This window comes from Oryctolagus cuniculus, chromosome 14, assembly GCF_051225735.1.
Source record: "Oryctolagus cuniculus isolate XC-2025 breed Fujian yellow rabbit chromosome 14, ASM5122573v1, whole genome shotgun sequence".
NCBI classification, from domain to species: Eukaryota; Metazoa; Chordata; class Mammalia; order Lagomorpha; family Leporidae; genus Oryctolagus; species Oryctolagus cuniculus.
This window is the reverse complement of record NC_142880.1, coordinates 68,320,145-68,346,126: the sequence shown is the minus strand read 5'-3', so window position 1 is coordinate 68,346,126 and position 25,982 is coordinate 68,320,145. Positions and strand designations below refer to the sequence as shown.

Genomic DNA, 25,982 nt, shown 5'->3' with positions numbered 1-25,982 from the left:
ATGTCAAGACACAATAGATTGTAAAGGAGTAACTTACTATACAGGTTGCGTAGTCCAATTCCTCCAAACAAACCTTCCCCCTTCCTTCCTAGCACACTTTAAACTTCTCAATCCATAAGAAGAAGGCAACTTCCTATCATTTCCATCATGATGATTGGATTGCTCCTGATATGATCAGGTCCTGCTCTCTGATGGGATCCCACCTGAGCAAAGGTCTCCGCCCAAATCCACACCCTCTGATTGGTTTGGGGAGGGGCAGCACAGTATAAAAGAGGGAGGACCCAGGCTATGAGAACCCTTCCTCCTCTCAGAGGCAAAGCATGGAGCAGCCTCTTCCCTGCTGTGTGCGGGAGGCCTGGGACTCCGCACAAGAGGCTCAGGGGCCCCAGGTGCTGCCTCCCCTGAGCAACCCCAAGTCTGGGCCCTGGGCGCTGCCCCTTTATCCCAGGTTGGGTCAACCTTTTGGGTGCCACGAGGACTTTGACGTGAAGCTGCTTTGTAGCCCCTGCGGGCTTCTTGGAGGGGCCTGCCCACGACACAACCCAGAGAGCAGAGCCGCTGCCTCTGACCAAAACCCAGGAAGCAAAGCAGCCCTAGGCGCCGCAAAGGGAGGCGCAAGAAGCCTGAGAGCACAGCCGCCGCCCGCCCCATAGCCTCTTTTGGCCTCTGGATCCCAAGACGCTGAGGAATGAAGACTCTGCTGGCCCCTGGGAGCCACCGTGGCCGCCATCAAGATCGCTGACTGAGGACGTGGCCAGCAGGACCGCGAGGACCCGGGGCCGCCCCTGCCATCTGCCTTTGCCGACCCAGCGCCTTGAGGGCTTGAGCTACGCTTCCCTTGGAGACCCTGGTAGAACAAACGGTGGGACAGCGCTGAACTTCAGTTCCTCATGGAGATTGGTGAGATTTTCTTTTCGTTCCTGAATGAAGTTTTGCAAACTGCCATCGTGCGTTCTCCCGCATGTTTCTAGTTCGGCAGTGGCGTAAGGAAGTGAGCGAAGTCTGATTGAAAAGCACCAGGATCCTCCTGCGTGGGACCTTCTGTGGCTTCCCTCGGCTGGACTCGTGGCAGGCAGCCGTTTTCTGTGCAGAGCTGCTCAGGCGGCGTCCAGCGTGGCAACATGGACCTGGGTGTCTCTGCGGAGCCGGCAAAAGACCCAGCAGACAAGTCGCAGCCCGAGACTGCACTGAAGCCACAAGGTCTCCTGTTCTGTGGCCCCAGCTGAGGCTCCAGCTTCTTCAGGTGGCACTGCTGCAGCCTCCTCGGACTGGCCAAGCTTCTAAAGGCATCTACAGGACGAAGCCTTGGCTGAGCTGTCCTCAGGGACTCCCCAGGCAGTGCCCTGCTCCCTCAGACTGTCCTATCAGCCCCCACAGTGGACTGCCCAGCTGCCCACCTGCTGCAGGCCATGGAAAGGTCCTTGGTCCCAGGACATGAAAACATCAGCGACTTCTCTTCTGTCCTTTGGAGCTGGGGCTCTTGCACTCTCGAGTGGGACTGCTTGTTTTCAATCCCTGCTCCCATGTGGTGAGTTGCTTTTTTTCTCTTTTAGAAGTTCTTTATATTTGAAGCACACTGAGACATGGAGGAGAGAGAGAAGAGACGGAAGGAGGGAGAGATCTTTCGTCTAGTTGCCCAAATGTCCACAACATGCAGAACTGGGCATGGGGAAAGCCTGGAGCTTAAAACACCATCTGGGTGTCCCACTGGATGGCAGTCTCTTAACTATTTAGGCCATCATCAGCTGCCTTCAGGCACATTAGTGATAATCTAAGTAGGAAGAGGAATGCATCTCCATATGGGATGTCAGTACTAGAAGGGTGGGTTTAACTTACTGTGCCAAAGGCCAGCCTCTCTCCTTTATTTCCTCAAGAGTTGTTCTAAGGAATGATATCAATGTGCATCAGAAGTTAATGACACTCATCCATTCAATTACTTTCAGGGGTGACGTGAAACTGCATTGTGGCACTAGTGGACTTCTTGTAGGGGGCTGCCTGTGACACAACCCAGAGCACTGATTTCCCACCAGCAACCGCTGCTAGTAAACCCGAAGGAGCCACAGGCGCTGCAAAGGGAGACGTGCACTGCCTGAGCCAGCTCACGTGCTCCTTTGGCCTCTGGATGCCGAGACTCTGACAGATGAAGACTTCACTTGTCCTTGGGAGCCACCAGAGCTGGCATCAAGATCCCTGACTGAAGACATGGCCGCAGGAGTCCTGAAGACCCGGGACCCTGATGGACCCACAGACACCCACGAGACAGATGGATGCTGTCATCTCAGCTTTGGATCCAACATTGCCCTGCTTGCTCTAGGCACAGACCACCGGAGCTGGAGACCTCTGATGGCAATGTTGGGCACAGCCTGACCCTCGCCACCACCACAGGAAATTCCCATTCTGGTTGGAGGCGGATCCACCTTCTGCCTGGGACCCTTGAGGTTTCTGACTCCATACCCCATACACCAAGCGCTGTAAGCAGATGTTGTTCTGTTGCCTTCTGTCTTGGTTTAAACGCATGACAAGATTTGTGCCAGCACTGTGCATTGTAAGCAGGCTTCTCCTTGGTTTGCCCCTGCAATAAAATGGCCCTCACATGTAAATTCTTTCTCGTGTTTCTGGTATGGCTGTTGACATCCTGGGCAGTGGTTATGAGAACCTGGATTGGAATAATGTGGGGCCCCCAGAGCCTTCCCCTGGCTGAGACCTGGAGTGTGATTGTTGAGTCCCTGAGCTGGAGTTGCACCACATATATGGCGTGGGCCATGGCCTGTACTCAGGAAAGCTCCCAGCACCTGTGTGGCTGATCATCACATTTGTCTACACGTTCTGAACCTGCAAGAGTTTAACCGGCAGACAGAGCAGACTGACAGCTGCACTTGACGGGGAGATGTTCCTGCTTCTTCACACTGGCCTCTGAAGCGGTGAGGCCATTTCTGGGCTTGCAGTTGCCTCCCCGGCATTCCACTGCCTTCCTACCACCCTCACCTTCTGTCTCCCTCCCTGAAACCCAGCATGTGTCCATCCACCCTTTGGCTCTCTGCAAAACCCTTCTCCAACATTGCTTAGAGGCAGAATGTCCTGGGGGTTGTGCCCTTTACCTGCTACCTAGTAGGAGGCCCTCAGTGGTGAGCACAGCAAACCTGCAAGCCTCCCTGCTCCAGGTGAGATCCACAAATTGCCCAGCACCACAGTGGATGGACAGAGTCATAAGAACCCTGGCCTGTCCATAGTAACCTAACACAGTATTCTTTTAGCTCCTCTGTTGATATTTTACTCTTTCAGACTCAGAGGGAAGTTCCTCAGTTAGGGCGTAGGTAGCGTGGGAGGCATGGGGACTCAGAAGATCCTGGCCCCCAGGGAGGCTGGAGGAGCTGGGACCTCAGCTGTGGAGGAGGTCTCCCAGTCGCCAGAGCAGAATTTCCTCTCAGCTCCCGGATCCCGTGCTGGTGTTGGAGGAATGGGCTCATTAGAGTCAGCCCAGGGGGAAGAGGAGGGAGCAGGGAGAACTGTGGGGCCACTCAGAGAGGCCCTTTCAGAAGGGCAGCCTGGGAGGAAGTAGGCAAAGTCTCTCCCACTCCTCCAGGCAGAAACGGTAAGAAGCTCTAGGAAAAATGGTCAGCAGTAATGGCTTCGGGTCCCAGGTGGAACCACACCCAGGGTCCATTCCAGAGGTCACAATCAAGGCAGGGAGTGAGGGGTGCTCTACTGCTGGGTGCCTGTGGGGTTCCTGGGGCCCAGGAATCCAGTGACAGACAGCCCAGCCTGTAGGAGGCGTCCTGGCTCTCCTGGGTGGAGCTGGAAGCCACGGCTTTGACTGCTGCCTAGTCCCTTTGGCCTGTGGGGATTCTCGGGCTCCAAAAACCATAGACCCTTGTGTCTGAAAGGGAGAGGTAGGGGACCAGAGGCAACTTGCAGTGGATTAGACAGCGGACACCATGAGCAGGATCGAGGTGAAAAGGGCCAGGGGTCAAGATTTGGGGCTTGCCCGCATCTCAGCCTGTCTTGCAGGCTTTGGAGGAAAGGACCTGCTCCTGGTGACTCCCGTCCACTGCCTAGCTCAGGAGACGTCAGCAGCATCACCAGACCCGCACAGCCACCATCCTGATGTCCCAACATCTCCATCTCTCTGCCTTTCGGCAATATCCACACAGAAACGGCACAAGAATTTTGCGTGCCAGACAGTTTTTATTGAGAAGGTGAAAGAAAAACGGACAAACAACTCTGAAGGCACAGCGTGCACCGTGCATCAGCATTGCTGAAGTGTTCCTGTCACCATCGGTTCCGCGGGGTCCTCGGGCCAGCAGTCGCGACAGAAGTCTCCAGGCTCCTGTGCACTGCAGTCGTGAGGTGAACCCAAGTTTACCTTCTCGGATCTGGAGTGCTCAAATCACCCGCCAGCAGTCTAGATGCTACTCAAGGTGGCTGCTGGGGCCAGGAGGGCGAAGCACCATGTTGTCTCTGCCATCTGTGGTCTGGGGACCTCGTCGTTTCTCACTGGAGCGAGGCGATCCGGCCGATGGAAGCAGAGGACTTGGGTGGGTCGGGCGTGCTGGGTTGGTCTCTCCTGATGGCGCTTGGGGCTTCTGCGAGGTCGCGGGAGGCGCGGCCCGGGCACAGGGCTCTGTGCCCCTCCTGGGCTTCAAGGTGCCCTGCGCCCTGGGAGAGTAACTGCTCCGTGAGGATTTCCAGCTGAGAGTCTGTGAACTTCAGGTTGCAGTCCAGCTCTGGGCTGTCCCAGGAGAACTCGCTCAGGTCGACATCAAATGGGAGTGCCAGGGTCCCGCGTGGCTGATCTGGGCGCCTGCTGTTTCTGGGACCGAGAGCTGGCAGGCAAAGACAGCCCCAGGGCACTTTTCTCCCCACCCCCACCTTCTGCCGATCAGGCAAATTGCTCCCAGGTGTGGCCCAGTCCCATCAGGCAAGCTACTGTAGCCCACATGACCTTCAAGCTGACTGGAAAAGCATAGCATCGCCAATATCAGCTTCATCCAATAGAAATAGTATTGCCCTGAATTAGTTACGCCCCTTCTGCCTGCCCTTTAAATAGTGTGCCTGGTTGTTAATAAAGTGGACCTGTTCCCCGACACTTGTCTTTGGTGCTTCTTGCCGGATGAGCTTGATTCAAAGTGGAACAGCTGGGCACTCAAACTGGCACTGGAAGGGGATGCTGGCTTTGCATGCTGTGGCTTAACCTCTTGTGCCAAATCCAGCCCCAAGATACGGCCTTATAAGTTGAAAGCTCCTGGCTCAGCCCTCTGCCTCTCTGCTGAGCCGCCCGCCTGGTCTGGCCATCTCCAGGGATGGAGAGAGAGGAAGGTTTGTGCGGGGACTAAGGGGGAATGGTATCTGGAGCGGGGGCAGGGGAACTCGCAAAGGGTAATTTTTTGGGAGGGAATCCTGAGGTTCTGTGGGAGTTGACCAATTCCAAAACCTACTCTCAAGTAGAAAATTATGTTAGCTGTACAATATTTGTAGAGGTAAACAACAGGGATGGGGCATATCTTTATATTAGAAGTAACCAATGATGTTAAAGTGCTGAAAGGAAAACCACAGAAATTAGCACAATGGAATATATACTGTGCAAAACAAACAGTCACATCGGTGCTCTTCATACGATGGTGTTGTGTAAGTTCTCCTGGTCGATAATCGAGACAAGCTTGGAGAAGAGTGGACTATGTTTATCAAAATATATGAAGATTAAATTTGCAATGCATTTTTGAAACACTAGACTTACAATTGTTTCATAAATACATAAACAGAAGTTACGTGAAAACATGCAGTAAGTAAAACCTAGAATCTACAAAATGTCAAACCATAAGCTTTTTTTAAAATATTTATTTTATTTATTTGAAAGACACAGTTAGAGAAAGAGAGAGAGAGAGAGAGGTCTTCCATCTACTGGTTCACTCCTCAAATGCCTGCAAGGGATGAGAATCAGCCATTTGGAGATGGAAAGTGCAGGGCATAGGAAGAGCATTTCCTGACAAGAAAGTGGAGACTTCAGGATGTTACAGAAACAGTACCCCTGATCTTTATTACCCTGATGAAGATGCTTGGCAATCCCTTCCCCCATACACTCCCTTCCTCTTCCCAGCCCACCTGATTGGGTGTTAAGTCAGAGGACATTTTCAAGGGTTCCTTCTGGTGGATTTGATAACCTATGTTCCCTTCGGTAGTGAGAGATAAGTCACCTGTGAACGTTCTCAAGCTGGAGCAGAATGAGAAGGAAGCTCTCCAAGCATGGGGTGAGGGTGCCCGAGTCACACACTTCTCCATCCTTGCGTCCCTGTTTTCCCTTTCCAAACTCCAATGCCTGCACCCTCCACGCCAGTCCTCGCAGCAGGATCGCTGCAGCAGAGCTTGGCAAAGAAGATGGAGTCCAGGGAAGCAGAGGAAAGTTTGCTGAGATTTGCCTGGGAGCAGAAGAGTTGTTTGGAGGCAGCTGCAGGGTAACCTGGGAAGCTGGGAGGGGCCCCTGGGCGGGCATGGTCAGAAGAGCCAGGAGCGCTTCCCCAGGCAAGTGTGGGAGGGTCTCAGGCTTGTACTGCTTTCCCTCTGTCCACCTGATCTCTGCAGCTCGTATGCACAGCTTGGACCATTGTCTACACAGACCCGTGTAGACCTACACAGACCTCTTGGGTGGTGAACCATTTCTGGGCTTGCAGTAGCCTCCCTGGGATTTCCACTGCTCTCCTACCACCCACACATTTTGTCCCCCTCCCTGAAACCCAGCATGTGTGCACCCACACTTCGGCACTCTGCAACCCTGTTCTCCAACATTGCTTAGAGGCAGAATTACCTGGGAGTTGTGCCCTGTACCTGCTACCTGGTAGGAGGCCCTCAGTGATAAGCACAGCAAACCTGCAAGTCTCCCTGCTCCAGGTAAGATCCACAACCATGCCCAGCACCACATGGATGGACAGAGGCGTAGGGAAAGAAGTTCATGGAGATTCTCCGTGGTGTCTGCATGTCTCCACTTTCCTTCTGGGGAACTCTCCCCTTTCTCCACCCTCCCCTCTCTGGTCTGCAGGTCCTCACCCTCCTCCTGCCCCCAGTCACATCTCCCCTCCTTCCCTACTTCCCCTGCCCCTAGTCTGCCTGCTGCCTTGGCTGTCAAGGCTGCGGCCACTGAATCATTCTAAGAACCCTGGCCTGTCCATAGTAACCTAAAACAGTATTCTTTTAGGTCCTCTGTTGATATTTTACTTTTTCAGGCTCAGAGGGAAGTTCCTCAGTTAGGGCGCAGGTAGCATGGGAGGCATGGGGACTCAGAAGATCCTGGCCCAGGGAGGCTGGAGGAGCTGGGGCCTCAGCTGTGGAGGAGGTCTCCCAGTCGCCAGAGCAGAATTTCCTCTCAGCTCCCGGATCCCGTGCTGGTGTTGGAGGAACGGGCTCATTAGAGTCAGCCCAGGGGGAAGAGGAGGGAGCAGGGAGAACTATGCGGGGGTGGCTTAGGGTCCTAGGTAGAACCACACCCAGGGTCCATTCCAGAGGCCCACATGGAGGCAGGGAGTGAGGGGCGCTATTTTTGGTTGCCTGCGTGGTTCCTGGGGAGCTGGGTCCCAGGATCCAGTGACAGACAGCCCAGCCTGTAGGAGGCGTCCTGGCTCTCCCGGGTGGAGCTGGAAGCCACAGGTTTGACTCTTCCTAGTCCCATTCACCTGTGAAGAGTTTCAGCCTTTGAAAAGCACAGACCCCTGTGTTTGAAAGGGAGAGGTCCGGGGACAAGAGGCGACTTCCAGGGGGCTAGACAGTGGGCACCATGAGAAGGACTCGAGGTGAAAAGGGCCAGGCGTCAAAAGTTGGGGCTTGCCCCCATCTCAGCCTGTCTTGGAGACTCTGGAGGAAAAGGACCCTCTCCTCTTGCCAGGGCTCCCTCCCTAGCCCAGGAGACACAGACACCAGTATGCGACCAGCGCAGCCTGTTTCCGGTGACCATGGGGCGCCTTCTCCTAATATTCTTGGTCTCTCTGCCTTTAACCAACATCCACAGCAGAAACGCTACAAGAATTTTGCGTGCAGGACAGTTTTATTGAGAAGACGAAAGGAAAACAGACAAACAACTCGGAAGGCACAGCTTGCACTGTGCATCAGCATCGCTGAAGTGCTCCTGTCGGTTCCCACGGTATCCTCTGGCCAGCGGTCGTGACAGAAATCTCCAGGCTCCTGGGCACTGCAGTCCTGAGGTGAGTCCAGGTTTCCATCTCGGATCCCGAGCTCTCAAATCCCCCGCCGATAGCCTGGATGCGACCCACAGAGGCTGCTGGGGGCAGGTGGCGATGCTCCCTGTAGTCTTCCTCATCTGTGGTCTTGGGACCCCGTCATTTATCACCAGAGCAGGGCAATCAGGCTGAGGGAGGCGGAAGAACTGGGCGTGGTCGGGCTCCTCAGCTGTGCTGGCCTCCCCCGAAGGCACAGCTGGCTTCTGCTGGATCGCGGGCAGTGGGTCCTGGGCGCGGTGCTCTGTGCCCCTCCTGGGCTTCTAGGTTTTGTGCTCCTGGGAAAGTAACTGCTCCGTGAGGATTTCCAGCTGAGCGTCTCAGGGAATGTGAAGAGCAGGTCGCTGTCCAGCTCTGGGCTGTCCCATGAGAACTCGTTCAGGTCGAAAAAAGGGGAGCAGCCAGGGTCCAGCGTTGGCCAATCTGGGTGCCTGTGGCTTCCAGGACCCTGGAGACTGTGGCTTCCCTAACCCAGGTGTAGGGAGGGAGGCCCTGGGCTCTACCATGGAGCGGGGAGAGGGCAGCTCCATCACAGAGGTGTTTCCCCAAGGGGACTGCCTGTTGCTGGCCTTCAGAAGCCACCACTGTTGCCTTTTCTACTGCCTGGCTCCATGGGTGGTCCTAATCAGCTGATAGGAGTGTGGGTAGGGGCGTTAATCCTAGGACTTCATTACATGAGATGATGGAATTGGAAATAAAATGGTGTCCCCTGTGGCTCAGTGAGTAACACCCTGGCTTGAAGCCCTGGCATCACAACGGGGCGCGGGTTCTAATCCTGTCTTCTCCACTTCGGATCCAGCTCTCTGTTATTACCTGGGAAAGCAGAAGATGGCCCAACTCCTAGGGCCCCTGTGCCCGCATGGGAGACCCGGAAGAAACTCCTGGCTCCTGGCTTCAGATTGGCACACACACAAACCAAAAAGCCCAAAAACTGTTAGCACTATAAACAAATTCAACAAAACCCAGAAGAATGCAAAAATCAACACCAGCACCATTGTATTTCTATCCACTTACAACAAACAATCTGAAATAGAAGTTGCCAAAGCAATTTCATTTACAATAGCAGCAAAAAGAACAGACTATCTGGAGTTCACTATAAGACATCAATGAGACAAATTAAAGATGTGAATACAGGGGTCAGCGGGGTCTTCTTTCCTCAGAGTCTCGGGATCCAGAGGGCAAAGGAGGCTATGGGCGGGTGGCGGCTGGGTTCTCCCTCTTTGCAGCCTCTGTGGCTAATTCATGTTCATGATGAAGGTCGACCCCGGGGCTCTGGGAGCGCTCTGGATTTTGTTGCAGGCAGGCTCCTCCAAGAAGCCCGCTGGGCTGCAAAGCAGTTCATGCACAGTCCCGAAAAAATGATTGAGTTGATGAGTGTAATTAACCTCTAGAACACATTGATACCATATCTTATGCCCGACTCTAGAGGAAATAAAGGAGAGGGGCTGGCCTGTGGCTCAGTGAGTTAAGCCCACCCTTCGGGTACTGATATCCTAATAGCGCTGCATGCGTCTTCCTACTTAGATTCTCACTATTGCGCCTGGGAAGACAGCTGGTGATGGCCTCAAAGCTTGACAGGCTGCCATCCAGAGGGACACCCAGATGGAGTTCCAAGCTCCTGGATTTGCCCACAGTAGCTGGGGTTGTTGTGGGCATTTGGGCAGACAACTGGAAGACGAGAGACCTCTCCTGGTAACCTCATCCAGTGGAGCTGGGCAGCTCCACTGTGGGGGCTGAAAGGACAGTCTGAGGCAGCAGGGCACTGCCTGGGGAGTCCCTGAGGACAACTCAGCCGAGGCTTCGTCCTGTAGATGCCTTTAGAAGCTTGGCCAGTGCGAGGAGGCTGCAGCAGTGCCCCCTGAAGAAGCTGGAGCCCCAGAGCTGGGGCCACGGAACAGGAGACCTTGTGGCTTCAGTGGAGTCTCAGGGTGCAACTTGTCTGCTGGGTCTTTCGCCGGCTCCGCAGAGACACCCTGGTCCATGTTGCCACGCTGGACGCTGCCTGTGCTGCTCTGCACAGAAAACGGCTGCCTGCCGCGAGTCCAGCAGGAGAAGCCACAGAAGGTCCCGCGCATGAGGATCGTGGCGCTCGGCTATTGGACATCGCTTACCTCCTTCCTCCCAGGGCCGCACTAGAAACATGCAGGAGAAAGCATGATGGCAGTTTGTAAAATTTCATTCAGGAATAGAGAGAAAATCTCACCCATCTCCACGAGGACTGAGATCCGGCGCTGTACAGCCGTTTGTTCTACCAGGGTATCCAAGCGAGTTGTCTGCTCAGAGTCCTCAGGGCGCTGGGTCAGCAAAGGCAGATGGCAGGGGCGGTCCCGGGTCTTCGAGGTCCTGCTGGCCACGTCCTCAGTCAGCGATCTTGATGGCGGCCACGGTGGCTCCCAGGGGCCAGCGGAGTCTTCATTCCTCAGCGTCTTGGGATCCAGAGGCCAAAAGAGGCTATGGGGCGGGCGGCGGCTGTGCTCTCAGGCTTCTTGCGCCTCCCTTTGCGGCGCCTAGGGCTGCTTTGCTTCCTGGGTTTTGGTCAGGGGCAGCGGCTCTGCTCTCTGGGTTGTGTCGCGGGCAGGCCCCTCCAAGAAGCCCGCAGGGGCTACAAAGCAGCTTCACGTCAAAGTCCTCGTGGCACCCAAAAGGTTGACCCAACCTGGGATAAAGGGGCAGCGCCCAGGGCCCAGACTTGGGGTTGCTCAGGGGAGGCAGCACCTGGGGCCCCTGAGCCTCTTGTGCGGAGTCCCAGGCCTCCCGCACACAGCGGGGAAGAGGCTGCTCCATTGCTTTGCCTCTGAGAGGAGGAAGGGTTCTCATAGCCTGGGTCCTCCCTCTTTTATACTGTGCTGCCCCTCCCCAAACCAATCAGAGGGTGTGGATTTGGGCCGAGACTTTTGCTCAGGGTCAAACACATCAGAGAGCAGGACCAGATCCTATCAGGAGTAATCCAATCATCGTGATTGAAATGATAGGAAGTTGCCTTCTTCTTATGGATTGGTAAGTTTAAAGTGTGCTAGGAGGGAAGGAGGGAAGTTTGTTTGGAGGGGATGGGACTACACAACCTGTATAGAAAGTTCCTCCTTTACAATATTTTGTGTGCTGACATTCATGAGAAAATGCAATTTGATTCTCAGGTCATCTTCTTCTTCTTTTTTTTTTTTAGCGATATATTTATTTATTTGATAGACAGAGTTCCACAGAGAGAGGAGAGGCAGAGAGAGCGAGTGAGGCCTTCCATCCGATGGTTCACTCCCGAATTAGCCGCAACGTTGGAGCTGCATTGAGCCCATGCCAGGAACCAGGAGATTCTTCCGGGTCTCCCACGTGGGTGCAGAGGCTCAAAGCCTTGGGCCATCTTCTAGTGCTTTCTGAGGCTATAGCAGAGAGCTGGTTCACAAGTTCAGCAGCAGGGTCTGGAACCAGCACCCATAGGGGATGCCAACACTTCAGGTCAGGGCACTAACCCTCTGTGTCAAAGCGCTGGCCCTAAGTAATCTTTTTTCTGAAATGTACCATATATTCACTCAAATGATTGGAAGTATAGGTAGGCCGTTTTTTGTGCATAATTGCACAGCTTGATAGTGACAAACCTGAGTTTGTGTGTGTGTGTGTGTGTCTGTGTGTCATGGCTGAGTCAGAGGTGATGGGTCTAGCTTTAATTGCCCAGTTTTCCTATGTCCCCAGTCCCTTTGAACCAAGCACACTATTTAAAGGGCAGGTCTAAGGGATGTAACTAATTCAGGGCAATACATATTCTATTAGATAAAGCCGATATTGACAATGCTATGCTTCTCCAATCACCTTGAATGTCTAGTAGGCTGCAGTAGCTCTCCCGATGGTCCTGGGATTCCCTTCTTCCCCCCCAGAAATATACCTGATTGGCAGAAGGTGGGGGAGGAGGGAAAAGTGCCCTGGGGCTCCCTCTGCATGCCAGCAGCCAGGATAACTGCATGGGCTACCCAGGCTGTCTCAGGGGATCTCCCTCACCGCCTGACATTTATGGCCATTTGGGGTGTGAACCAACAGATGTTAAATTTGTGTCTCTTTTTCTTCCTCTGCAATTCTTTCAAATAAATAAATTGAAATAATAATGAAAAGATCACATTTTATGTGAAGAGATCATACTCAATTTTTCTTCTTTCAATCGACATCTAATTAATATATTTTCATGTAACGGTTCTGACAAGACTACCAGAACTAAGTGGAATGTGAATGTGCATAACTTTACTGCTTTACTGTGTTTGTGATCTTGAGAAGTTTTCAGTCTATCAATGTTTGACACGGCACTCATGGGTTTTTCAGACATGGTTTCCATTATGTTGAGGTGGGACTAGCCCTTGTCCTTCCAGAAAATCCCTTTCTATGAATCATGGTCTCCAACAACAGCACTGCTCTCCAGGCCAGTAGGACTCCTGCTCTTGGTCCCCAAACTAAGCCATTCTAGGAAACCTGCTCCCAGATAAGGGCATTTTATTTCTAATCACATCAGATCAGGTAATGAGCTCCTAGGATTCACTCCCCCACCCACACAATAATCAGCCCATTAGGACCACCCACGAGGGCAGGGCAATAGAAAAAGGCAAAAGGTGGAGGTTTCTGAATCCCAAATTCCAGGCACTTGTGGTCCCCTTGGTGTGACACCTCCCTGATGGAGCTGGCCTCTCCCATGGTAGAGACCTGGAAGTCCCCATACCCCAGCTCCCAATCATGGAAAAGACAGTCCCCAGGATCCTGGAAGCCACAGGCACCCTGATTGACCAACGCCAGACCTTGGAAGCTCCTATTTTATTTTGACCTGAGCGAGTTCTCATGGGACAGCCCAGAGCTGGAAAGAGACCTGCTCTTCAGTCCCTGAGACTCTCAGCTGGAAATCCTCACGGAGCAGTTACTTTCCCAGGGTGCACAGCACCTTGAAGCCCAAGAGGGACACAGAGACCCAGGCCCGGTGCCTGCCGACCCCGACACAGCAGATGCCCCCTTCTTGGGACTCTTCTTTTCTTGGTGCAGTGGAATTCCTCCTTTGTTCATGACCCTACCCCATAAGCATCCTTGAGATCCAGGTCCTAAACAACTCCATGGAGAACTGGCTGTGACCTTGCACTGCCATCACTGAGGCTCATCTCTGAAACCTCCAGAAGGGACAAGAATCAGTCATGAGTGTATGTGGGCCATATGACACCAGGAGAGACTTTCACACTGACCAGCAATGGCCAATAACTGCATCTTTCCTCCACCTCACCCCCTTCCTTCCCTTTCCTCATCTGACCTCACCCAAGGCAGCTCAGGGATGCAGCTGTTGGCCTAATCTCCTCACTCTGAAGGGATTTGCATCCCACCCGCTGGCAGACCACTATAAAAGGCTCAGTCAGGACAGGACTGTCTCATTTGCACCTTCCCCTGAGCAGAGAGAAGCCACACACTTGGCCTGCAAGGGAGAAGCAGCAATGGCGCTCCACCCCTCCTCCCTGGAAGCGCTGTGCTGGCCGAGGGCCCCTCTGGAGCCCCACATGCCTCCGGGGCTGAGCCCAGAACAGTCATGGGCCTGGGCCCTGGATAACTTCGAAGCACTGAGCAGCCACTCGTGCCAGCGCCCCCAGTCCTGCGCAGACGGGAACTTTGGAGTCCACGGGCTGCGGCGCGAGGCTTCTGCCAGTGTGGGAGCCACGGCCGAGGTGCAATGCGGGCAGAAACGCTGTCGAGACCCAGATGTCCAGGAGCCGATGGCTGAGAGCACTGTGGACCCCCAGCCACCTCAAAAAGTGTGTCTGACCCAGCCTGCAGATGTTAGCGCCCGCGGAGGAGGACAGACCGATGCCCAGAGCGACCCTTGGAGTCCTGGCCGGCCCCGCAAGTTGCTGAAAACCGAGGACTTCATCTGGGAGGAACCAGGAAAGGAAAGGAGCCCCAGACTGGGAAACAGCCAGCTCCAAGACACTCTTCCACCAATGGCCTGGAGGAAGTGCGAGGCCCCAGGTGAGGGCCCTCCTTCTTCCCCTGTGGACTTTTGTTCCAGAACTGCCCTCTTCATGCCTAGGATTCTGACCACCTTAGCTGGAAGGACGCACAAGAAGCCTGATAGCACAGCCGCTGCCCGCCCCATAGCCTCTTTTGGCCTCTGGATCCCAAGATGCTGAGGAATGAAGACTCCGCTGGCCCCTGGGAGCCACCGTGGCCGCTACCAATATTGCTGACTGAGGACGTGGCCAGCAGGACCGCCAAGACCCGGGACCACCACTGCCATCTGCCTTTGCCGACCCAGCGCCCTGAGGGCTCTGAGCAGATGCCTCGCTTGGAGACCCTGGTAGAACAAACGGCTGTACAGCGCCGGATCTCAGTCCTCGTGGAGATGGGTGAGATTTTCTCTCTGTTCCTGAATGAAATTTTACAAACTGCCATCATGCGTTCTCCCGCATGTTTCTAGTGCGGCCGTTGGAGGAAGGAGGTGCGGAAGGAGGTGCGCAAGGTCCAGTAAACGAACGCCAGGATCCTCCTGCGCTGGACCTTCTGTGGCTTCCCCTGGCTGGACTCGCGGTAGGCAGCGGTTTTCTGTGTAGAGCAATGCAGGAGGGTCTAACGTGGCCAACATGGACCTGTGTGTCTCTGCGGACAGCAGACAAGTGGCAGCCCGACACTCCACTGAAGCCACAAGGTCTCCCGTTCCGTGGTCCCAGCTCTGAGGCTCCAGCTTCTTCAGGTGGCATTGCTGCAGCCTCCTCGGACTGGCCAAGCTTCTGAAGGCATCTACAGGACGAAGCCTCGGCTGAGCTGTCCTCAGGGACTCCCCAGGCAGTGCCCTGCTGCCTCAGACTGTCCTTTCAGCCCCCACAGTGGAGCTGCCCAGCTGCCCACCTGCTGCAGGCCATGGGAAGGTCCTTGGTCCCAGGACGTGAAAACATCAGCGACTTCTCTTCTTTCCTGTGGGGCTGGGGCTCTTGCATTCTCCAGTGGGACTGCTTGTGTTCAATCCTGCTCCTATGTGGTGACTTCGTTTTTTTCTTTAAATGTTTATTTTATTTAGCCAACGAGTTACATGGAGGAGAGATGAGAAAGAGAGAGTGAGAGAGAGAGATTTCATCTGCTAGTTGTCTGGCCATATAGCAACAAACACCAGTTCTTGGCATGGGCAAAGCCAGGAGCCTGGAACTCCCTCTGGGTGTCCCACTGGATGGCAGCCTCTTAACTATTTAGGCCATCATCAGCTGGCTTCCCAGGCACACTAGTGATAATCTAAGTAGGAAGTGGAATGCAGCTCCATATGGGATGTCAGGACCTGAAGAGTGGTCCTAACTTACTGTGCCAAAGGCCAGCCCCTCTCCTTTGTTTCCCCAAGAGTTGTTCTAAGAAATGATATCAATGTGCCCTAGAAGGTAATGACACTCACCAATTCAATAAAAAGATTCTTGACTGTATGTGATGCTGCTTGTGGCCTTAGTGGACTTCTTGAAGGGTCTGCCTGTGATACAACTCAGAGCAGGTTCACCGCCATAGAACATCGATCGTAATTCTGGAAGGACCCATAAGTTCTGCAAAGGGAAGCGAAAGCTACATGAGCCCAGGAGACACCATGCTTTGGCCTCTGGATGCTGAGACTGACGCATAAAGACTTCGCTGTCCCTGGAAGCCACCAGAGCTTGCATCAGGATCCCTGACTGACAACATGGCCGCTGGAGTCCTGAAGACCCGGGACCCGTTCTGCCTTCTGCCTCTGCTGCCCCCCCACCTTGAGGTCTCCAAGCAGAGGCCTCAGTGAAGACCCTCAAAGAACAAATGGTTGTGCAGCACGGACCTCAGTGAAAGAACCACGCGGGAAGTTTCCCCTCATTGACATTGTGAGATTTCCTGTCCGTTCCTCAATAAAATTTGACAAAATGTCATCATACTTTCTCCCATTTGTTTCTGGTTTTGCTGTGGGAGGAGAAGCAGAAGGGTCAGATGGCTGAACCCAGGATCCTACCAACACGGGACCATCCGTAGCTTGGCTTGGCTTCAGCCTTTGTTTTCCTATGCACAGCCTGGTGGACAGGCCTGGGAGTGGCTGTTCTTCCACTGGGCTGGTGGTTCGGGGATCTAGAGAACCTGCAAAAAAGCAAAAGCCAGACACCGCACATGAGCCACAAATGCTCCTGCTCCATGGCCCAGCTCGGGGTCCATCTCAGGGGCCCTCCCGCCATCTGCAGATGGCTGTGCTCTGGCCTCCTGGGACAGTCCCTGGGTCCAGAGGCAGCTCCTGCACAAGCCTCCTGTGGTCCACACTCCTCAGTCTCTCAGGAACTCTCAGGCTTCTGCCTCAGTCTGTCCTTTCAGCCCACACAATGGAGCTGACCAGTGGCCACTGCACCATGGGATGGGCAGGTCCTGGGTGCAGAACACCCAAATACCAGCCACTTCTCTTTTGCATGGGGGGCTTAGCGAGCCTGGATTCTAGAATGAGAATGCTGGTTTCAGTCGTAGTTCCAACCTGGTGACATTTTCTCTTTAAATGATTTATTTGAAAGGCAGAGTCTCTCTCTCTCTCACTCTGTTTCTTTCCCACCACTCACACACCCACACACACAGAGAGAGAGAGAGGGAAATCTTCCATCTGCTAGCTCACTCCCCGAATGTCCACATTAGTCAGGGATTGCCCAGGATGAAAGAAAGTTCAGAATCTTTCATTTTGAAGCCTCTACACAATCAGTCCTCTGAAGTCTTCTACTCAGCACTCCTACACTCTCCCCACATTCAGGCTTCAGTCTCTAGTCTTATTCTACACTGTTGAGGAAGTTCACACCTACAGAAAAAAAATCAAAATGTCTTTAAATCATTTATTTTTAAAGAGTTGTTTATTAATTTGAAAGACAGAGCTAGAGAGTGGGAGAGGAAGGATGGAGAGAGGGAAGGAGAGAGAGATCAATCTTCCATACCCTGGTTCACTTTGCAAATACCCGCAGTAGCCAGGGTTTGGTCAGGCTGAACCCAAGAGGCAGGAATTGCACCCAGGCCCATTTGGGTGGTAGGGGCCCAGGGACTTGAGCCATCATTTGAGGACTTCCCAGGGGCATTAGTATGAGCGTGGATTGTAAGAAGAGCAGCCGAGACTCCAGCTGGCACCGACCACCAGAGCTGGAGACCTCTGATGGCAATGTTGGGCACAGCCTGACCCTGCCACCATCACGGGCTCTTTCTAGGCTAGTAGGAGGCAGCTTTAACATTTTTGTCTCTACCTGGGTCCCAGGACCCTTGAGGTTTCTGCCTCCATGTCCCATACAGAAATGTGCTGTCAATAGCTGTGGTTCTCCTGTTGCCTTCTGTCTTGGTGCAAACGCAATGACAAGATTTGTGCCAGCACTGTGCATTGTACGCAGGCTTCTCCTTGGTTTGGCCCTGCAATAAAATGGCTCTGAAATGTGAAAATCTTGTGTTTCTGGTATGACTGTTGATGGCCTGGGCAGTGGTTATGAGGACCTGGGTTGGGATATTATCTGTGGGGCCCCCAGAGCCTCCTGTTGGCTGAGACCTGGAGTGTGGCGGTGAGTCCCTGCACAGGGGTGGCACCATGTTTCGGGTTTGGGCCATGGCCTGTGCACAGGAAAGCTCCCAGCACCTGTGTGGCTGATCGTCACACTTGTCTACACGTCCTGAACCTGCAAGTGTGCAACCGGCAGACAGAGCAGACTGACAGCTGCACTTGACGGGGAGATGTTCCTGCTTCTTCACACTGGCCTCTCAGGCGGTGAGGCCATTTCTGGGCTTGCAGTTGCCCCCCGAGCATTTGCACTGCTCTCTCTCATTTCTCCACCCTCCCCTCTATGGTCTGCAGCTTCTCACACTCCTCCTGCCCCCATGCACATCTCCCCTCCTTCCCTCCTTGCCCTGCCCCTAGTCTGCCTGCTGCCTTCACTAACAAGGCTGCAGCCGATCAATGAATCTTAAGAATCCTGGCCAGTCCATAGTAACCTAAAACAGAATTCTTTCAGGTCCTCTGTTGATATTTTTCTTTTTCAGGCTCAGAGGGAAGTTCTTCAGTTAGGGCGCAGGTAGATGGGAGGCATGGGGACTCAGAAGATCCTGAGTGAGCCTCCAGTGAGGCTGGAGGAGCTGGGACCTCAGCTGTGGATGAGGTCTCCCGGTCGCCAGAGCAGAATATTCTGCCCTTCCAGAAGGGCAGCCTGGGAGGAAGTAGGCAAAGTCTCTCTCACTCCTCCAGGAAGAAGCAGTAAGAAACTCTAGGCCCTAAGCAGTGGTTTAGGATCCCAGGTGGACCTACACCCGGGGTGGATTTCAGAGGCCAACAGGGAAGCAGGGGGTGAGGGGTGCTCCATCACTTGGTGCCTGCAGAATTCCTGGGGAGCTAGGGCCAAGGCATCCAGCGACAGACAGCCCAGCCTATAGGAGGCGTCCTGGCTCTCCCGGGTGGAGCTGGAAGCCAGGGGTTTCACTCCTGCCGAGTCCCATTTCCCTGTGTGGATTCTTGGTCCTGAAAACACAGACCCTTGTGTCTGAAAGGGAGAGGTAGGGGACCAGAGGCAACTTGCAGTGGATTAGACAGCGGACACCATGAGCAGGATCGAGGTGAAAAGGGCCAGGGGTCAAGATTTGGGGCTTGCCCGCATCTCAGCCTGTCTTGGAGGCTCTGGAGGAAAAGGACCCTCTCCTCTTGCCAGGGCTCGCTCCCTAGCCCAGGAGACACAGGCACCGGTATGTGACCAGCGCAGCCTGTTTCCTGTGTCCACAGGGCACCTTCTCCCAACATTCACGGTCTCTCTGCATTTATCTAACATCCACAGCAGAAACGTGACAAGAATTTTGCGTGCAGGACTGTTTTTATTGAGAAGACGAAAGAAAAACAGACAAACAACTCCGAAGGCACAGCTTGCACTGTGCATCAGCATCGCTGAAGTGCTCCTGTCTGTTCCCACGGGGTCCTCTGGCCAGCTGTCTTGACAGAAATCTCCAGGCTCCTGTGCACCCCAGCCCTGAGGTGAACCCAAGTTACCATCTCAGATCCCAAGTACTTGAATCCTCTGCCAGCAGCCTGGATGCATCCCATGGTGGCTGCTATGGGCAGGTGGGCGATGCTCCCTGTAGTCTTCCTCATCTGTGGTCTTGGGACCCCGTCATTTATCACCAGAGCAGGGCGATCAGGCTGAGGGAGGTGGAGGACGTGGGCGTGGTTGGGCTCCTCAGTGGATCCATTCTCTCGGAAGGCACGGCTGGCTTCTGCTGAGTCGCGGGCAGCAAGTCTGGGTGCGGGGCTCTTTGTTCCTCCTGGGCTTCAAGGTGCTGTGTGTCCTGGGAAAGTAACTGCTCTGTGAGGATTTCCAGCTGAGTCTCAACTGTGAAGAGCAGGTCGCTGTCCAACTCTGGGCTGTCCCATAAGAACTCGCTCAGGTCGAAATAAAAGGCGAACTGTTAGGGTCCCGCTTCTGTGGAGCTGGGTGCCTTTGACTTCCAGGATCCAGGGTTCTTGGCTTCCATGACTTGGGTATAGAGAGGAACGCCTGGAGCTCTATCATGGAGCAGGGATTGGGCAGCTCCATTATGGAGGTGTATTCTCAAGGGGACTGCCTGTTGCTGGGATTCAGAAGGCACTACTGTTGCCTTTTCTACTGCCTGGCTCTGTGGGTGGTCCTGATCAAGTGATAGGTGTGTGGGTGGGGGTGTTAATCCTAGCACTTCATTACATGAGATGATGGAATTAGAAACGAAATGGTGTCCCCTGTGGAGCACTGGGTAACGCCCTGGCTCTAAGCCCTGGCATGGCAATTGGGCATGCCTTCTAATCCTGTCTGCTCCACTTCAGATATCAGCTCTCTGTTATTGCCTGGGAAAGTAGTACAAGATGGCCAACTCCTTGGCCCCTGCACCAGCATGGGAGACCCGGAAGAAACTCCTGGCTCCTGGCTTCGGATCCATGCCATTGCAGCCATTGTGGTCAATTGGGGAGTGAACCATCAGATGGAAGACCTCTCTCTCACTCTGCCCCTCCTCTCTCTGTGCAACTCTGACTTTCAAATAAAAATAAATAAATCTTAAAAATAAAAAAAAAAAAAGAAATAAGATGCCCTCATCTGGGATGAGGTTACCAGGAGGCACTTTGGTCTGGGAAACCAAGAGCACGAGTCCTACTGCCTGGAGAGGAGCGCTGTTTTTGAAGACCATGATTTATAGAGAGTTATTTTCTAGGGGACCCTAAACCACTGCTTAGGGCCATTTTTCCTAGAGTTTTGTATTGCTTCGGCCTGGAGGAGTGGGAGAGACTTTGCCTACTTCCTCCCAGGCTGCCCTTCTGGAAGGGCAAAATATTCTGCTCTGGTAACTGGGAGACCTCATCCACAGCTGAGGTCCCAGCTCCTGCAGCCTCACTGGAGGCTCACGCAGGATGTCTGAGTCCCCATGCCTCCCATCTACCTGTGCCCTAACTGAAGAACTTCCCTCTGAGCATGAAAAAGCTTTCAAATAAAAGAATTTTTTATTAAAAAGAAAATTCACCGGATTGTAGCTGGGGTAGAAAGCAAGCACACCCATTCCAGAATCCGGGTCACTAAGTCCACACAACAAGAGAAGTTGCAGATTTTCTCATGTCTTGGGCTCCAGGATACCTTCCTATTGCAAGAAGCAGCTTGGTGGCTGGCAAGCTCCATTGTGTATGCTCAAAGACAGTCTGAGGCATAAGGGAATGGCTGGCCGGAGGAGTTCCTAGAACATGACCCCTAGGAGGCAGGTGCTTGGAAATGCCTCTAGAGCCAGGACAGTCCCAGAAGGCCACAGCAGAGCAACTTGAAGCTGGTGCAAGGTCCCATGATGGATGCAGGGTGGGAGGCCAGAGAGCAGGAGAGCTTCAGGTTTTACTGGAGACTCTGGCTGCTGCTGCTTTGTTGGGTCTCTAGCGGGACCCGCAGATTTAGCCCCCGTACATACACGCCAAGGCTGACCTCTGCCTGCTCTGCCCTGCTGTGCACAGACCAAGACTGCTGCCTCCTGGGGTCTGGCAAAGCAAAGCCACCCAAGGTCCTTTGCTGCACAGGTCCTGGTGCTCAGCCACCCAGACCATAGTACCTCTGCTTTCCCTACTGCTGAGACAGAAACGCACAGGAGAACGGATGATGGGATTATTATAAAATTTTATTGAGGTATGGACAGAGTATCTCAAATGAGTACCAGTGAAAACTGCTTGCGAGCATGTTGCAATGAGTTCCATTACTTCATAACCCTTTGTTTCTGAGGGTCTTCAGCGAGGCATCTGCTTGGGTCCCTCAGCTTGTTGGGTCACCTAAGGCAGATGGCAGAACAGGTCCCGGGTCTTCATGGCTCCTCAGGCCATGTGCTCACTCTGCATTCTTGATGCCGGCCACGGTGGCTCCCAGGTGCCAGTGAAGTCTTCATTCGTCAAAGTCTTGGATTCCAAGGTCTAAGGAGCCTAAGTAGTAAGTGGCGTCTGGGCTCTCTCCCATTGCAGTGCCTATGGCTCTTGGGTTTACAAGCCCTGGCTGTGTCAGGAACAGGCCCCTCCAAAGAGTCCTCCGGAGATCCCAATCACCTTCACATACAGTCCTGAATAAGGAGATGAATCAATGAGTGTCATTAACTTCTAGTTCACACTGTTAGCACTTTAGAAATTAAAGGAGAGGCTCAGTAAGTTCAGCCCAGCCTTCCAGTACTGACATCCCAATGGAGCTACATTCCTCTTCCTACTTAGATTCTCACTAGTGCACCTGGAAAGCAGCTGATGATGGCCTAAATAGTTAAGAGACTGCGATCCAGTGGGACACCAGTTCTAAGAACCATGCATTCCCCATACCCAGTCCTGGAGGTTTTGGACATTTTGGCAGCTAGCAGGTGAAAGATCTTTCCCTCTTTCTGTCTCTTGTCTCTCTCTCTCTCTCCTCCATGTCACACTGTGCTTCAAATATAAAGAACTTCTAAAAGGAAAAAAAAGCAACTCACCACATGGGAGCAAGGATTGAAAAGAAGCAGTCCCACTCGAGAGTGCAAGATACCCAGCCCCACAGGACAGAAGAGAAGTCGCTGATGTTTTCACATCCTGGGACCAAGGACCTTCCCATGGCCTGCAGTAGGTGGGCAGCTGGGCAGCTCCACTGTGGGGGCTGAAAGGACAGTCTGAGGGAGCAGGGCACTGCCTGGGGAGTCCCTGAGGACAACTCAGCCAAGGCTTCGTCCTGTAGATGCCTTTAGAAGTTTGGCCAGTCCGAGGAGGCTGCAGCAGTGCCCCCTGAAGAAGCTGGAGCCTCAGAGCTGGGGCCATGGAACAGGAGACCTTGTGGCTTCAGTGGAGTCTCAGGCTGCGACTTGTCTGCTGGGTCTTCGCCGGCTCCGCAGAGACACCAGATCATTGTTGGTCATGGTGCATCCCGCCTGTGCTGCTCTGCACAGGAAACGGCTGCCTGCTGCGAGTCCAGCCGAGGGAAGCCACAGAAGGTCCTGCGCAGGAGGATCCTGGTGCTTCGCTATCAGACTTAGCTCACTTCCTTCCACCAATGCCGCACTAGAAACATGGGAGAGAAAGCATGATGGCAGTTTGTAAAATTTCATTCAGGAACAGAGAGAAAATCTCACCAGTGTCCATGAGGGACTGAGGTCCGGCGCTGTCCCACCGTTTGTTCTACCAGGGTTTCCAAGCGAGGCGTCTGCTCAGAGTCCTCAGGGTGCTGGGTCAGCAAAGGCAGATGGCAGGGGCGGTTCCGGGTCTTCGAGGTCCTGCTGGCCACGTCCTCAGTCAGCAATATTGGTAGCGGCCACGGTGGCTCCCAGGGGCCAGCGGAGTCTTCATTCCTCAGCGTCTTGGGATCCACAGGCCAAAAGAGGCTATGGGGCGGGCGGCGGCTGTGCTCTCAGGCTTCTTGCGCCTCCCTTTGCGGCGCCTAGGGCTGCTTTGCTTCCTGGGTTTTGGTCAGGGGCAGCGGCTCTGCTCTCTGGGTTGTGTCGTGGGCAGGCCCCTCCAAGAAGTCCGCAGGGGCTACAAAGCAGCTTCACATCAAAGTCCTCGTGGCACCCAAAAGGTTGACCCAACCTGGGATAAAGGGGCAGCGCCCAGGGCCCAGACTTGGGATTGCTCAGGGGAGGCAGCACCTGGGGCCCCTGAGCCTCTTGTGCGGAGTCCCAGGCCTCCCGCACACAGCGGGAAAGATGCTGCTCCATTGCTTTGCCTCTGAGAGGAGGAAGGGTTTGCAGGGCCTGGGTCCTCCCTCTTTTATACTGTGCTGCCCCTCCCCAAACCAATCAGAGGGTGTGGATTTGGGCGGAGACCTTTGCTCAGGTGGGAACACATCAGAGAGCAGGACCAGATCCTATCGGGAGTAATCCTATCATCATGACTGAAATGATAGGAAGTTACCTTCTTCTTATGGATTGATAAGTTTAAAGTGTGCTAGGAGGGAAGGGGGAAGGTTTGTTTGGAGGGGATGGGACTACACAACCTGTATAGAAAGTTCCTCCTTTACAATCTATTGTGTCCTGATGTTTATGAGAAAATGCAATTTGATTCTCAGGTCTTCTTTTTTTTTCTTTAACGATATATTTATTTATTTGATAGATAGTGTTACACAGAGAGAGGAGAGGCAGAGAGAACAAGAGTGAGGCCTTCCATCCGATGGTTCACTCCCTAATATGCCACAACGCTAGAGCTGCAATGATCCGATGCCAGGAGCCAGGAGTTTCTTCAGGGTCTCTCATGCGGGTGCAGAGGCTCAAAGACTTGGGCTATCTCTAGTGCTTTCTGAGGCTATAGCAGAGAGCTGGTTCACAAGTTGAGCAGCAGGGTCTGGAACCAGCGCCCACAGGGGATGGCAACACTGCAGACCAGGGCATTAACCCTCTGTGCCACAGCACCAGCACCAGGAAATCTTTTTGTGAAATGCACCATATTGTCGCCCAAAATATTGGAAGTATTGGTTGGTCATATTTTGCATGTAATTTCACAGCTGGATAATGCGAACCTGAGTGTGTGTGTGTCTGTGTGACATGGCTTAGTCAGAGGTGATGGGTCTAGCTTTTATTGCCCAGTTTTCCTATGTCCCCCATTCTTTTGAACCAAGCACACTATTTAAAGGGCAGGCAAAAGGGGACTAACTAATTCAGGGCAAACTTATTCTATTAGATGAAGCCGATATTGGCAATGCTATGCTTCTCCTATCAGCTTCAATGTCTAGTAGGCTACAGTATCTCTCCCGATGGGCCTGGGATTCCCTACACCCCGCCCCCCCTCAGCAATATACCTGATTGGCAGAAGGTGGGGGTGGAGGGAAAAGTGCCCTGGGGCTCCCTCTGCCTGCCAGCAGCCAGGCTAACTGCATGGAGTACCCAGGCCGTCTCTGGGGATCTCCTACATAGCCTGACATTTTTGGCCATTTGGGTTGTGAACCAACAGATGGAAAATTTGTTTCTCTTCTTCTCCCTCTGCAATTCTTTCAAATAAATAAATTGAAATAAAATAAAAAGATCACATTTTATGTGACGAGAACATACTCAATTTCACTTCTTACTATTGAGATCTTATCAACATATTTTCTTGCTTAATGGTTCTGACTAGAACTACTACCAGAACTAAGTGGAATGTGAACGTGCATAACCTTACTGTGTTTCTGATCTTGAGAAGTTTCTAGTCTATCACAGTTGAGCATGGCACTCGTGGGCTTTTCATACATGGTTTCCATTATGTTGAGGTGGGACTAGCCCTTGTCCTTCCAGAAAATCCCTTTCTATGAATCATGGTCTCCAACAACAGCACTGCTCTCCAGGCCAGTAGGACTCCTGCTCTTGGTCTCCAAACTAAGCCATTCTAGGAAACCTGCTCCCAGATGAGTGCATTTTATTTCTAATCCCATCATCTCAGGTAATGAGCTCCTAGGATTAACTGCCCCAACCACACTACAATCAGCTGATTAGGACCACCCCCGAGTGCAGGGCAACATAAAAAGGCAAAAGGTGGAGGCTTCTGAGTCCCAAATTCTAGCCACTTGTGGTCCCCTTGGTGAGATACCTCCCTGATGGAGCTGCGCTCTCCCAGCTCCATGGTAGAGATCCGGAAGTCTCCACACCCCAGCTCCGGAGTCATGGAAAACACAGTCCCCAGGGTCCTGGAAGCCACAGGCACCCAGATTGGGCAATGCTGGACCTTGGCAGCTCCTATTTTATTTTGCCCTGAGCGAGTTCTCATGGGACAGCCCAGAGTTGGACAGCGACCTGCTCTTCACAGTCCCTGAGACTCTCAGCTGGAAATCCTCACGGAGCATTTACTTTCCCAGGGTGCACAGCACCTTGATGCCAAACAGGGACGCAGAGACCCGGGCCTGGTGCCTGCCAACCACGTCTCAGCAGAAGACCCCTGTCAGCTTGTACAATGCTTTTCTTGGTGCAGTTGAATTCCTCCTTTATTCATGACCCTACACCATAATCATACTTGAGGACTGGCTATGACCTTGCACTGCCATCTCACTGAGGCTCATCTGTGAAACCTCGAGAAGGGACAAGAATCAGTCATGAGCGTATGTGGGTCGTCTGACACCAGGAGAGACTTTCACACTGACCAGCAATGGCCAATAACTGCATCTTTCCTCCACCCCACCCCCTTCTTTCCCTGTCCTCCTCTGACCACACCCAAGGCAGCTTAGTGATGCAGCTGTTGGCCTAATCTCCTCACTCTGAAGGATTTGCATCCCCATCCCCAGGCAGACCACTATCAAAGGCACAGTCAGGACAGGACTGCCTCATTTGCACCTTCCTCTAAGCAGAGAGAAGCTACACACTTGGCCTGCAGGAGAGAAG

General features: G+C 53.3%; 2 long non-coding RNA genes across 2 annotated transcripts; one reads left to right on the top strand and one right to left on the bottom strand.

The window, feature by feature from the left end:
- Positions 1 to 289: 289 nt before the first annotated feature.
- LOC149122375 (uncharacterized) lies at positions 290 to 2,549 on the top strand. The gene is made up of 2 exons (XR_016220741.1): positions 290 to 1,528; positions 1,944 to 2,549. It is a non-coding gene; the product is annotated as an uncharacterized LOC149122375 (long non-coding RNA).
- An 18,761-nt stretch (positions 2,550 to 21,310) lies between these two features.
- LOC149122374 (uncharacterized) lies at positions 21,311 to 23,411 on the bottom strand. Its single transcript, XR_016220270.1, has 3 exons — positions 22,814 to 23,411; positions 22,146 to 22,704; positions 21,311 to 21,752 (listed from the first exon to the last, which is right to left on the bottom strand). It is a non-coding gene; the product is annotated as an uncharacterized LOC149122374 (long non-coding RNA).
- Positions 23,412 to 25,982: the final 2,571 nt, after the last annotated feature.